Genomic DNA, 16,253 nt, shown 5'->3' on the forward strand with positions numbered 1-16,253 from the left:
GATGTTGCGCGAACAAAACAGGCATAAAAAGTAAACTAGGCAAAATAAGGGTACATCAGTCATCACTGTGTCACAATCTCAAAACAAAAAAATATTTAACAAAAAAAACCATAAGCATCTCTCAAATTTAAAAACCACAGGCACTGCTTTGTGTGTTTCACGTCATAAAATGTAAAAGTCACATAGGACGAAATATAAAATCGAAATTGATTATCTGTCTGGCTGCGTAAAGTTTGAGAGTGTGTGATATGAACATAACTAAAAACTAAATACCTTAAACATATACCTATCCACATCGACTAATTCTTAAATTCCATTCATAAATGTCTGTGTATATAACATAGCAGGAGAAACAAAAGTGTCATACATTGGATCGTGTATTTTAAATTATGTTAAATACATCTGTACAAATGCTAAATGGAAAGTTAATAACAAAGAAAACGACCTGCTACAAAAAAAATATCTCTATCAAAATGAGAAGGTGTGGTATGATTGCGAACAAGGCAATTCTCCATAAGACAGCAAATGACACAGAATTTAACAACTAGTTCTTTAAAACTACCCCTTTAAAAGCTAAATGTAAATAGACGGAAGATACTCATATCTTAACATTTGGTTTGTTTTGCTTCAGTACATCTTTTCGCGTTTCAAGACTTAAGTACGTAAAAAAGTTGGGTATATATTTTACTAGCAACATTCTGCGGAGTTGGAATTTGATGGTTGTCTGTGCTGAATTAACAAAGGATTAACAAACTGACTAGAACTACATTTCATACCTCATTTACTTTGTTTGGATCTATATCTGTTAGTTCTAATAACAATTTTACTATGTCGATATATCCACCTTTAACAGCTAAGTGTAAGAGAGTATCATCCTCCTGAAAACAGTTGCAATAATCACAGTTTTATACGAAGGTATGATAATGACAGACTTTACATTAATAATTTGTTGATTTCAATGAATAACCTATAACTTACTAAACGCAAAGTAAACGTATGCTATATGCCAAACCTTGGTAATCTAAAAGTCGTTAAGACCCAATGATAAATAAATTTAAGAAAGTAAGTAAGATAATTTTATTTACAATCGACACATATGACACACATGTGCAGTTAGAAATGAACATTGGGTTACGAAAGCTCTTTAAAACAAAGACTAACGTTAGCGCATCCCCCCTTTTTTCTCTTCGTATACACGGTGATACTTTTTAAGATGCATTAACACCTCAAGAGTAAAAATGAAAAAAATAACATTATTCTATATCTATAATGTGTCTATTTCTAGTCAAAATCTATCAAAATGTCGATTATTTCTTTTCCGGCACATTTACACCAAAAAGGGGAATAATTGATCTGATTCAATTCAGTGTTTAAATGTCGCCACGTAAGGACTTGAATATCATTTATCTATGAAGATCGCATTGGCACACCACGTTAAAATTTATTGATCTGTTAAAAACTTGGCATATTTATTCTTAGAAAGCTCATGAATACCAAGATTGTTGTTTCTTGTTTTTAAAATGAATACAACATTTTAAAAATTGACAAGATAGTTGACTTTTGGTGTGGCCACGGTTAGACTGTATGTCATTTCTGTTATTTTGTATTATAAAAAGGCACTTTAAACATCTGTTACGGGAAAGATAACATCTTTGTCAACCAAATACAACTTTATTTTCATTCATTTGTCTAGTTCTTTGGGGTGCGCCAGGCTCTTGAAGTTTCGCGTTCAAACGCCAGCTTTGAATTCTGGCCGTTACCATGGTACCACGTGGGGGGTTCTGAGACACCAGAAATAAAAACTTCGGATGATATTAGGGATGATAAAAATAAGTTCTGGGTAAGAAAGTTTCTAGACTAAAATTCTAAATAATTTCAAATTTTATTGATTTTTATATGAATAAATAGCCTATTTACTCCAGTACAGCATTTACCTATCCTCGTACAAAAACAAATACCAAACGGACTAGTTGATAACAACTGTCATATTCCTGACTTGGAACAAGACAGTTTATGAAACAATTGTGGTTTGAACCTGGTTTTATCGCCAGCCAACCCTACTGCTTATTAGGCAATTTTACAAATACCGCTAATATGACAACATTACGTGACAGTACAAATAAACGAAAGAACACGAAGGACAGTTATATAGACCTTTATTATATAAAGGTAATTCGCTAATGGGTTATTGCTTATATAATTTTACACGCCTAAATTAATTTTGATCAGGCTTGTTTTATTAATAGAAAACAGTAAATTTATATATGCTGTTCTACAGTTTACAGAGACAAAATACTACAATGCCTGTGTTCTTTTTATTGGTTTTGTAAAAGGAAACATTAACGATACAAAGTTTAAATCTTTAAGGCGCGAGGAATGATATTAGTCGAGTTGTATACGCTTTATCATATGTTTAAACAGGAGAGTATATATAAACTGCTTACTGATCCGAAGTATCTGGGTTACCTTCATATTCGATTTTGCCTGGTTTTAAAAGCTTAATCGTATAAAGAAACTACACCAATAAATTCCTTTAAAAAAGCGTTTAATCCTTATATTCTTTAAAATATAAGGAGATAAGGAATTTATTTTTCCACACACGCAACCTCTATCACACGTAAATTCTATATCAGTTTCTTTAAATAGACCTGGCATATCAATATATTTGTTGGTTAACGCAAACATATGTTTTCCATGAAATTTTCTATCTGATAAAATATCAACTACAAAAACTGTAATTATCCTTCAAACGAATGTGTTATGTTATCGATTAACGCGAGGTGAAACAACGTCCATCCGAATTGTTGTATAATCGCCGCCATCTTGTTTACGTTGGTTACGAAAAGAAGTTCGGCGAACATCGTCTATCGAAAAATAAACAACGTCAAGTACAACTACCGGAGTCCTCTCGACCAATCATATAAATATATTTGATAATATGTAAATCATATAAGAATTATATATAAATAAATACATTCTTTAATATTAACTAGTGTTTTTGATCATCAAACTATACTATTTTGCATGTATTTCAGAGCTGTAATGATTGTCAAATTATCCTGATTTTGCTTAAAAAAATAAAATGCAGAGGTTTTAAGATATCTAGTTCTTTTTAAACAGCTGCCTTCTAGCATCAACAAATTTCACAGTATTATCAAAAAAAACTGTTGGTTAACGCAAACATATGTATTCCATGAAATTTGCTATCTGATAAAATATAAACTACAAATTATCCTTCAAACGAATGTGTTATGTTTTTAACGATTAACGCGAGGTGAAAATGACGTCTATCCGGATTGTTTTTTAATCGACGCCATCTTGTTAACATTGGTTACGAAAAGAAATTCGGCGAACGTCGTCTATCGAAAAAAAACAAACGTCAAAAACAAATATTGGAGTCCTCTCGACCAATCTTATTAATGTTTTTCCTAATATGCAAATCATATAATAATTATATAAATATATATAAATGAATACATTCTTAAATACAACTAGGGTTTTAATCATCAAACTGTACTCTTTTGCATGTATTTCAGAGTTGTAAAGATTGTAAAATTATCCTGATTTTGCTTAAAAAAATCAAATGTAGAGACTTTAAGATATCAAGCTTCTAGCATCAACAAATTTCACAGTATTATCAAATAAAGACTCAACTATTATATTACTTTACACATTCTATTCTTCTTTTCCAATATGGAAGTAAAATTGTTTTAATCTTCCATTACTGTAAAAATATATAGTCTGAGGTAAAAAAAAAAATATCATATTTGAGTTTCATGAATTATGTTTTTATCAGTCAAGAATTTGTCAAATTTGTACTATAATATTAAATTGATTATTTAAACCAATTTTTTGTTTATATCAATTCTTCTAGCTTTTATCCATCGTTTTCTTTTATTATTGGATAGGCAAAACTTGTTTGTACACTCAATGGGTTATATACCAGAGGTAAAGTCTACATTACAAAAATTAAGTAAAATTGTATTAATATGACATTAAGCTGCCTTAAGCATCTCTTTGATAATATGATCTAGTCGAGGACTTTAACCAGATTTTAATTTGTCAATTGCATTATCTTATTCTTCTCCTAAAAAGGTCATCATCAAGTAGTTCTATTCAATAATTATCCGTAGAGCATCTTTATCTGTAGGAATAGATGCAAAAGAAGAAAGTTATACCAAGTCTTGCGTCAATCTTAGTTACAGATTTTTTACAACTGTCATAGCGAGGCAGTTTACTAGTTTATGTTTGGGTTGCTGTTTCTTAGTTTTCAAATGATTTATTATTTTTAAGAAAGCATTTTTAAAATCTTTTTTTCTAGTTTTTCTAACTTTTCCATACTTTTTATTTGATTTAAAAATGACGCTAAAATAATAGGGTTCTAAGTATACTTTTTCATATTATCTCATAAAATACTAGTATTTTAGACAATGTCAATACAGATAGTAAATGAGAGAAAAAAATATGCTTCTTTTTACAACAGTTTTTTGGAAAAATATTTTGAGATACATAACTGTATATCATGTGTATTATTGTTAAAGAGTATAAAAGACAGAGCAGCTGTAGTTTATCAGATCTCATTCTAGATTATAATGTATAAACAAGACAATCTGTAGTGTATCTGATCTCATTCTAGATAATAGTATATAATCAGAAAAAGCTGTAGTTTATAAGATCTCATTCTAGATAATAATATATTATCAGGACAAGCTGTAGTTTATCAGATCTCATTATAGATAAAAGTATATCATCAAGAAAAGCTGTAGTTCATCAAAGCTCATTCTAGATAATATCTAAATAATCGTTTATAAAAAGGAAAAACTGTAGTTTATCAGATCTCATTCTAGATAGGATCTAGATAATAGTATACAAAAAGGACAAGCGGTACTGTATCTGATCTCATTCTAGATAAAAGAATATAATTAAAAAATACTGTAGTTTATCAGATCTGATGTAAGATAATAAAATATAATTAGGGCAAGCTGTAATTTATTATAATATAATCAGGGCAAGATTTAGTTTATTAAATCTCAATGTAGATAATAGTATATAATCAGGGCAAGCTGCAGTTTAATCAGATCTTATAATAGATAATAGTATATAATAAGGACAAGATGTAGTTTATCCGATCTCCATCTAGATAAAAGTATAAGGACAAGCTGTAGTTTATCCAATCACATTCAAGAAAATTGTCAGATACTATATAATAAGCGCACGCTTTTCTTGATAAACTAATATTTAGAAAGATAATATACGCAACCTGTAGATTATCAGATCTCATTCTAGAAAATAGTATCTAATCAGGAAAAGCTGTAGTTTATCAGGTCTCATTCTTTATAAAAGCATATAATTAGGACAAGCTTTTGTTTATCAAATCTCATTCTAGAGAAAAGTATACAATGAGGAAAAGCTGTAGTTTATCAGATTTCATTCAGGATAATAGTTTATAACTCTGGAAAGCTGTAGCTGTAGTGAGATTATACAACTGTGGAAATGTTCAAGTGTGTACAGTCCTGGTACGAAAACATTACATACCTCATTTACACAGTATACATCTATATCTGTTCTTTCTAATAAAAGTTTGACTGTGTCAAAATATCCCCGTGTAACAGCTGAGTGTAAGGGAGAGTCGCCTCTCTGAAAACAAAAGTGCATTAATTACAGAGATAGTCGAAGGTATAGATATGAACAACTTTTTAGAAAAAAGTGTAATACAAAAATAAGAAATACTAGCCAACAATACGCGAAATCAACTTATTTGGGTACCGTGTTTGCAGAAAAGTCTCATGATGTTTCTTAGACATCCTTTTTTTAATGAACTAAAATAAAAGGATGAAAATTCACGGATCTAATTAAAGACGACAGTAGTATACCGCTGTTTAATAACCATAATTCGATTAAGCAAAGTAAAATAAATCCGAGTAAATCACATCAACTATAAGAAGTAAACAACAGAACAACATAGGAACACTGAACTAAACCAGGGAAACGCTAACAAACATAGAAACGAACGGTTTGATAACAACTGCCATATTCCTGATTTGGTAAAGGACATTTTAAGAAAAAAATGTGTTAATTTTCTGTATTTGCATCTATATTTCTTATTTCTTATAGCGTTTGGACCATGTTAATGTGTCGATCTTTAACAGCTATGCTTAAAAGAGTGTAACCATACTGAAATTAATAGGTTGCAATGTTCACACATTTTTTTGTAGTATCATACGGACGTAAAAAATTATCATCTTTATAGGAATAATTCGATTAGAAAGTTACTATGAGGTAAAAATACACGCGATAAACTAATGAATGTGGAGACTAATTAACAATCGCAACTGAAACTGTACAATTGCAGCAACTGTATAAATTTGTAACGAAAACATGCGTATGGCAAAGTGTTGTCGACTCCCATCTTAATATACAAATGACATGTGTGTTCAATTGACAATCTGAAGTTCAATGAAGTCAAGTTCAACAAAGCCGGTAATATGGGTAAACAGCATTGGAAAATCAATTACTATTTAAATATAACTGCAACAAACACTACCAAAACAAGAGTTAAATACTTGTGCTTTAGTTTTTAATACTCACAACCACCTACTACCTTGGTTTGCTCACAATACAATTCGTTGTTAAGTTTACATTATCAAATCAAATACAAATGTACAGTTTATTGCGGCACTTATTTTATTAGTATTTATGGTGGGGTTTTGCTTTGACTTCAGTTTTCTGTGATGTGTCTTTTGTACTATTATTTGTCTGTTTTTCTTTATTTTTTTTAGCCATGTCGTTGTTAGTGTATTTTAGTTTTATGAGTTTTACTGTACCTCTGGTATATATCATCCCTCCTGTGTAACAGTTCCAACTCTAGAAGGATTTGTTTTTAATATAAATCGACAACAAACACGCACCGGGAAGGTTGCCACAGTTATAATATGACTGATGAAACTGCTCAAAAGTTGGTACAGTCGTTAATTTATAACTGTCGTAATGCAAAAAAAAAACGTCGAAACAGTAACAAATAAAGTATTTAAATGCCGAATATGTTGAAACATGTATAATTTGTATCCTTTAACTATAAATTAAAATGCTAACAGATGATTTATTATGTTTTTAATTCCCAAAACGTTTTCAATTAAAAATTTATGACACCTTAAAAGCAACACCAAAGGATTGTTATCAAAAACACAATTGTCACAACCACCTACTAGATTGGTTTGAAACTGGTTGTAGAAAACATGATATATTATGATATATGCCACTGAACGTTTTTCAGTTCGTTGTTAAGGGCATACGATACAGTTTTGATCCCGTATTTACAGTTTGATGAAAATTTCCATATAGGCTATTTTTTGTCTGATTAAATCAAATATGTAATAAAAAATATACCTTTTGAGTTAAATAAGGTCGAAATTTTGTATATTTGCTCAAAATTTGGATTTGTGGCCGAATTTTCCTTTTCGAAAGAAAGACATGACTTTTTTGGTTTAAAAAGATAAACACAAATTGTTTTTTGTTCGATAATTTGTTATTTCTGTATTTTATAAGTATCTTAAAAACTTATGCATTTTGTATACAGAAATAACTCATATTTATCAAATCGTAATGAATTGAGAAAAAACGTAATTGTTTGCTGTATATTTATCAACATTAAAAAAAATAGACTTTTTACAGTTTTATAAAATTTAATTCACGTAATCTCCTTGCAAAATGAAAAAAAAAAAAAAAGGATCCATGCACTCGTTTTCAAATTAAATCAGTTCGAATTAGTCCATCAGCTAGTTCTCAAAAGCGCTCTAGTTAAGGAGTTTGTGTTACACCCCAGGGTACCGCGATTTTGTTTGATAGAATTCAACTTCATTATCTTATTGATAAAATACAAGGTGTTAGACTAAAAAAAAAGTGTCCAAAAGAGGTTTAAAAACGTCCCTTTCAATGGTACCCTCATTTAGCAATCACGACTGAGTAGTTTTTAATTAATTTTTTTTATATAAAGCAATTAAAAAAAAAATAAAGTATAGATGTAAACAACTAAAACAGACACAAAACTATTATATTAAATGTTACTCTGAAGATTTTTTGTTTTACAAAAAAAAAATTTTACATTACAAACCATCCGATTGTTTTGGGTTAAAATTAAGGCATATTTTTTCCTTTCATAAAGAAATTCGTTATACATTTACCCATTTTAGTTAATTAACTTTAGAATTAATCATTATACAATGTTTCAATCATTTGCAGTATTTATATATCGTCTAAAATATGAAATATTTGATAAAATATATGTACGTGCAAATACTCGTTAAATTACGGAAATCATCAAATTACCGTCTTTGATTCAGTATACAACATGTACAATGCATTCACACATAAGCATTATCAATTTGCAACTGAAAACACACTATTAAATGTCGATTTATGATGTTTTGGTGAGACAAATTATTTTATAAAGTGAATGTGTAACAAAATATTACTGAAAAAGTACAAATTAAGGTGTTTTTTTTTGCGTTCAGAAAAGGTGCACTCTATCGAACTCATAAAAGTGTGCTTGATTACATTTTGTGTTTTAGCTATGTAGTGATTGACTTAAGATTATTAAGTCACTCAATCGACAAACATCGCATTGAATAAAGGTCAAATAGTCAGTTATGAGAATTGGCCATACTTTTTACGTTCTTAGGTTTCTAAGAGATACAAAAAAAAATGGCTTTGTTGTTTTCAGTTTAAATAAAGATTCTGTTAAGCGTTGGTTGTTAAATGTACATGGAATTGTTATCAGAGGTACCAAAGTTATAATTTAGTATGCCAGACGCGCGTTTCGTCTACATCAGTGACGCTCATATCAAAAAATTTGTAAAGCCAAACAAGTACAAAGTTTAAGAGCCTTGAGAATCCAAAATTCCAAAAAGTTGTGCCAAATACGGCTAAGGTTGTATATGTCTGGGATAAGAACATCCTTAGTTCTTCGAACAAATCAAAGTTTTATAAACAGGAAATTTATATAAATGACCACAGTATTGATATTCACGTCAACACAGATTGTTGACTACTAGGCTGGTGATACCCTCGGGGACAAAACGTCCACCAGCAGTGGAAAAAGCTTAAATATCCTTAAAATTCGAGATTTGGTAGGAATGGGTAACCCTGAAACATCCGCACAAAAAGAACTTTAAAAAAATCGAATGAAGCGAGACAAAACTGATATTATGAAATTGTTTCAGACACTGAAAAGCTGGCCAAATCCATTTGAAACATCTGGCCTCACGGTCATAAAACTTTAGAGCATGATTTTTGTACTCAGACTCGAAAATCAACCAATCAAATTGCTGGATTTCATGTTTCGAGCATGATTTTTGTGCTCCGAGCACTGAGCAAAGTTTTGTGCCTTCAAGGCCTGAGCAGTTATATGGCTTGTTCTCGGGTACTATTGCTTCTTCGGAATTAATGTGGAACCTTCTAAACGCGTATGAATAGGGAGTTTGCTTCAACAATTTTCATTAATGAACGGCTTATACAAAAGTCAACCGATATCTTCAAAACAATTAAAAGATTATCATTGCTTTCATTTTTAAAAAAGGAAATAAAAGACAAGCAGTTAATGGCTGATTAGAACAACAAAACATTGAGGCAGATGAAAAAAAATGTCGCCTGCTTGTCATAGCCCAGACAAGATAGTTGATTGCGCAAAAGGCTCTCCAGTGTAAATTAGGTCCTCTTCCAATGTATCTTGCAAACTTTGATGGTACACATGTAATGAAAAATTAAAATCTGTACTGAGTGGTCTTTTAGAAAATGGTCATTCCTTAGGAAAACATGTGGATATTTGATGACATGGCAGTTATTCAACCCATTAGTAGGATACCAATCACCTTTTTTTTTCTTTGGCAATTGTTATTTTAAAAAAACATCCTTTTAGTTTCGAAAAGAGGTCCCGCATTGATTGTGTCACTGATTAGTATCCCACAATATCCATTAAAAAATTAAAACAGCAGGTCCTTGGGAGTGCAAATCATTACGATAAGTTCTAGACCATCACAATCGTGTTCTTGGGAATGGACGAAATGTTTGTTAGTTGGGGAAAACAAAGTTGCTCTTGTTGAATTCTGTGGTTCGGAAAAGAGTAAATAATCCTATAGATTTACACTTGAATGCATTGATTTATTTGTATCCCATGGAAGTATGTGTAACAAAATAAATGTTGGAAATGAAATAGCATAGAATGGTTTTATCTTATAATCAAACAGGAAGAAGCCGATTACAAAATGTTTCTTAACGCAAAAATATGCAGCTGACAAAAGTTACGACTCCATTGTTATAAAACCTTCTGACATTGATGTGGAAGTATTGGCTTACTATTTTCACAGTTGCATATCAATTCTAACAGTGTTAGATTGGTGAGAATGTTTGTAGAAAACTGCCAGGATTTCACGGCAGTACAGGTTGTGGTTCAGTAAGTGTTTTGTCTGGTAAAGGGAGAAAAAAAAACCAAAGTATTCGGCTTTTTGACACGTTTTGTGTTTTCGGAAGGTCTATTCCATCGTGGTGAAACCTTTGAAGAGGTTGACGAAGAGTTGGCAAAACACTCGACAGGTTTTCGTGTTCTATATATGGCTACGAAATTAAAAATAAAGATGAATAAAGATCAGAACGTTTTGAAATGCAACTAAACAAAGATTTATTGTCATCTACTGCCCCCAACAAAAGATGCAATGTTAAAGCACATTAAACCATCCAACTTTCAGACGAAGATTTGGAAATCTGCTCTTAAACACAACACTGGTCTGTTGCTAAACAACTATAGTTTTATTGTTTAGAACGATTTGATCAGTATCAATTGGCTAGACCAACCACTAGCGTTAGATGCTTTAATAATTCTGAAGTGCTGTTCATTTAAAGCTGGTTGTGCCAACAACAGATGTTCATGTGTTCAACAAGGTTTATCATGAACAGATACCTGTATGTGAATGCTCGAAAGCTTGTAGATATAAGGATTATCAAAACGTTGATATTGCTAACGATGACGATGAATATGATGGAAATGATGATAATGATAATTCGGTAGATACAAGTGACCAAACTGATGATGATTCTATGGATTGACCTTCTGCGTGACCTTAAAATGTAGTGATTCGGTTGTTAAAAAAAATTAAAAAGATAGAGATCTAGAAACCCTGACAGTTTTGTGTGTTTTAATATGTAAGTTATTTCATGAATATGATGTATAAATTTGTGACAGAATCGTGCATTTCTGGTTGCATATGTATGTGTCTGTCGTTGATTCTATGTTTTTGTTTCTTACCTTTAAATGTTTTTTTTCAACAGCCTTTACATTGTAGTTACATTATGCTCTATGTTTCAATATAAAAATATACCATTTTATCAAGAAAATTAGTACTTTTGCTTCTTTTCATTCAAAATCATGAATTTTGGAAATTACCCTCCCCCTTTTTTCTTGGTCCTCTACGATTTAAAAATTAATTGAAAATTAGCCTGCGTTTTAATAAGATATGATCTGTTCCATTTAATAAAAAAGAATAGTACTGAATTATTGGTTATTTTTACATTTTTCTGTAAATATGTGCAAAACAAAATTTTGGATATACCCTTAAATGAGTCCCCTTTTAACCCCTTTTGGACACTTTTTCAAAAGTCTAACACCTCTTAAAAAATTCTTCATATATTAATCTTTAAATTTATACCAAAAAATGGCGGTACCCTGGGGTGTAACACAGAATTGAAATTTTGCCCTACCAGCTGATGGACTAAATGATTCAAATCAGTCGAAACATGCATCTTTTCCCGGTATATCACAGTTTGACGTCGCGAAAAAAACATTTTACGTTAGCAACGTCATTACCTCCCCTGTAAATGTATCGTATGCCCTTAATGTGTTGAGTGATTTTTTTTTATTGTGTTTTGGTGTATTTCATTGTTTTCTACCTATCATGTCTTCGAGAGAGAACAAATGATTCCCCATCTGATGCACTATTTAACAACAAATTCAAATGGGTATCATATTTTTCCAGATGTATTCTTAGTATGTATTTCTTTTGTTTTATCTAACATGTTTGTTAGTTTCAGCTGCTAGCACCTCAAAAACTAAATAAAGTACCCGCAATTTCTATTTTTTCTGTGTATTGTACACGCATATATGCAAAGTAGTTCATTCAGGCAAGTTGTCTTATTTGAATACCTACACATATAAACGATTGTGTATAGTCGGTTGTTTCGAAAATAGATAGTACATCAAATAAAGAAAGTACTTACAACGTTCGATTACGACGAACCCTAGATTGTTTTCGTTGGCAACATATGGTTATTTAACAGATTGGTATGCATAAAATAATGTAAATGTTAAAAAAAAAATCGAAAATCTCATTGTTACAAAACTTAAATTTAAGCTGGGAAATCGGAAGTAGTAAGAGAATAGTGGTACAGCTTTAATAAAAAAAAAACATGTCTATGTGTTAACGGTTGCGCAAGATGAATAATAGCAATTCGAACAGTTGAAATGACACCCATAAAAATAAGAAGTACCTCATACCTTATTCTTTTGATTTGGGTCTATACGTGAGGTTGTTGATAGCAATTGGACAATTTCAAGTTGTCCTCTTCTAGCAGCTATGTGTAAAACAGTGTCCCCATCCTGAAACATAAAGATTGAAATTTTTTCAGTATTTACGCAAAAATGTAAACAATACATGAGCCTGCTTGATATTCAGTTTAATACTTGCCACTCCACTGGATCTGTGTACACTATGTTTTGTAATGTAACTTGCAAAACCTAGAACATGCATAATGTTGTATACCTTCTTTTGTGTCGATGAAGCATGCAGTATGTTGGCAAAACATCACATTCATTCAACAAACGCGTGAATTGTCCTCGAAGTGACTGAACCTGCAAGTCCGAACTCCACCCTCCACGTAAGTCGTCATTTGATATCATTTTTACACGCTCAAACTGATCTCAAAAACCTTACCATCACAATCAAAGACCACAACTTTGGTTGGTCAAGGGCCGACAGACTTTCTCGGGAAAGGTTTTGGATAAGAAAATTGATGTTAGTTTCCCCAGAGGGCATACATGAAACAACATAGAATGGGTCACTAATTTTCCCTACCATCACTCATTTTTCCTGCCATCATTTTTATTTTACTTTAGTAAATAAAATTTGATTAATTTTTATAATCATTATTCAACTGCTATTTACTTCGGATGTTTAAATACGCAGTCTCTGATATAATTGCTCTACCGTTGTCAAATTTGAAAAAAAGTATACCAACTTAGATCGGCCAGTGCTGTTTATTGGGAAAAAAATGTCCACGCAGTTGTTATAACATCTTAACTGTCGTAATCTGTGGAATTTTGAGTTGTGCCAGCTCATATCACAAATTTTATTTAAGCATATCATTGCAGTCTTTGCGTAGTGTTTGGAAAATTTTAATTTGTACCAGCGTCTCTGCTGTTCGCTTAAACTGTTTTTTTTGGTATAAATTTCCAAGATTGTGAAAGTGATTCATTTTACATCGTGATTATACTGATGAAGGATAACTGTTATTCATAATATCTTCCATTTGTTCATTTTATTGTTATTTTTGGTGATCATGTACCCTTTTAAACAGGTTATATATATATGTTACAACAAGAACTAGGTCGCTATGACCTAAATTTTCTGATGGAGAAGCTTGGATAACATTTTTAAAATGATAAACAAGAGTTATGAAGAGGGCACCTATTGTCAACAGCTTCAATTTTGTTTTGTGCGTGCTATAAAATCATGCATGCCCTTTCACACTCAGAAACACAGCGGTGTCGTTTAGATTTATTGAAAAGTGTGATAATGTCAGTTTAAGGAGAACAACTTATGGTAAATAAATGATATTTGAAATACTGTTGTATAAGCACTGTGATGCATCTTATATCCATGGAAATTATAAGGCTCTGTCCGCTAATTCTTGGTCTATTGACCTTGTAACTTTAGCATTTATTATATCATAAAGTTTGCGAATAGACAAGTTAAATGCGGACCATTAATGATAAGTCAGTGATCAGTTAAATGCAGTTATATTAGTTCCTATGGCATTTCTTATTTACAGACATTATTAGGCCCTATAATTTTAGAAATGGTTCTTTTACTTTTAAATTTTGCAAGTATTACATTTCAAAGTATTTGTATTTAATTTAATTGTTTTTTTTTTATCAAATTTACAAACATGAAGAGACAAATCATATCAGAGTCAAGATTATTTATTAAATGTTACATATTTTATTGACAAAAAACAAAAAGAAATACTGTTGACAAAAGCGAAAAATGACGAGTGCTTGCAAAATCAATGGTAAGCAAAAACAAAACAATCGTTCTCCTAGCACTCGTTTTTTTTTTAATTTCCTTTATTAAGTAAAAATTGAGAATGGAAATGGGGAATGTGTCAAAGAGACAACAACTCGACCACAGAAAAAAACAACAGTTTATTAACAATCAATCAACCGAAAGTATTCATTTAACGTAAAATTATCAACAAGAACTGTGAATAAATTGATAATTTATTAAGATTTTTTTTTTAAATTGCATATGATCTCAATATTGATGATTAAAAGATTCGACTAAAGCAAATTTCAATCAGGCAAATCATATTGCGAAGTTAAAATTGTTCACTTGAGAAGGAAGATCAAATTTGTTGTACATGTAACGAATGTGCATAACGGAAGAACGTGCCTTAAAAGAGGAACGAAAGATACCAGGAGGACAGTCAAACTCATAAATCGAAAATAAACAGACAACCCAAAAATAAAAATAAAAAAAGACAAACAGACAAACACTGGTACACAAAACACAACATAGAAAACTAAGGAATAAGCAACACAAACCCCACAAAATACAAGAGGTGATCGCAGGTGCTCCGGGAGGGTAAAGTAGATCCTACTCCAAGTGTTGCACCCGTCGTGTAACTTATGTGATAACAAATTCGGTAAATCACATTTATAAAAGGGAAGGGGATTGTAGTAACGACGTAAGGAACATATCCGATATCATTTGTGAAACGGTTATTCCATAACGGTCAACCAACTCGTGATGGCGTCCGTAACATTTACGGAGGGATGATTTCAACCTCACCATTTGTAAATAAAGGCAACAGTAGTATACCGCTATTCAAAACTCATAAATCCATGGACAAGAAACAAAATCGGGGTAACAAACTAAAACTGAGGGAAACGCATTAAATACAAGAGGAGAACAACGACACAACATTAAAATACAGCACACACAGAAACGGACTAAGCATCAGACAAAATCCTAACTCTTGGTTAAATATTAAACTGAAAAGGGAAATTGGGAATGTGTCAAAGCGACAACAACCCGACTTTTTCCTATTTTTTTATTTTAAGTTTTCTTTTTTTTTTTTTCCTTTTTTTTTTTTAACTTTTTCAAAATCTTCCCTGTAGTTGTTAGATGTAGATTTTGCAAAAGTTTCACCAAGCTTGTTAGCAATATCCTTTTCAGATGTTAATAGATCATTGCCATTTTTCAAATGATTAACAGTGGCGTTAGAATTTTTACCTTTTATTTGTTTGTACTCTATTCCAAACGTTTGTCATCGGAGTGCGATATGTTATCCCCGAGATATTTTTTTTTCCAGGATGTTCGTCGGGCTTGTTTACAAGTCCGCCGTGCCTTAACTCGAAAAATACAGAAATTAATTAGGTTGTTCGTTGTTGGTTGTTGATTGAACCGTCTTTCAGATTTTTCAACTATTGCTTAATCACAAGCGTCATCAAACCCTGGTTTGCTGGGATGTTTCGGAATTGCCGAGGTCTAAGGAATAGTTCTGTCAGCAATTCACGTTAAAACTGTATTAAAAGTTAAAATTGGATCTTGTACAGTCTCAAACATCTTTGACTGAAGTTCCGCTTGACAGAGATTCTCAAACAAGGACCAGTCCGCCTTGTCAAGTTTCCAACGTGGTATTCTCTGTTGGGTAGAAGTAAAAATATGTTCAAGTACTATTGGAAAGTGTTCACTTCCACATATATAGATCATCATGAACACATCATGAATAATCCAGAAGAAGAAAGGGATCGCAAGTAGTGATATCAATAGGAGAATAAGTACCGTTTCCAGAATGAAGATAAGTATAAGATCCATAATTAACAATGCATAATCCTTCTTGAGAGACAAAGTCCTCAATGATCTTACCTTTGACATTATGAGACTTGCTACCCCACAATGGGTTGTGGGCATTGAAGTCGCCCTTAA

This window comes from Mytilus galloprovincialis, chromosome 5 (assembly GCF_965363235.1).
Source record: "Mytilus galloprovincialis chromosome 5, xbMytGall1.hap1.1, whole genome shotgun sequence".
Taxonomy (NCBI): Eukaryota; Metazoa; Mollusca; class Bivalvia; order Mytilida; family Mytilidae; genus Mytilus; species Mytilus galloprovincialis.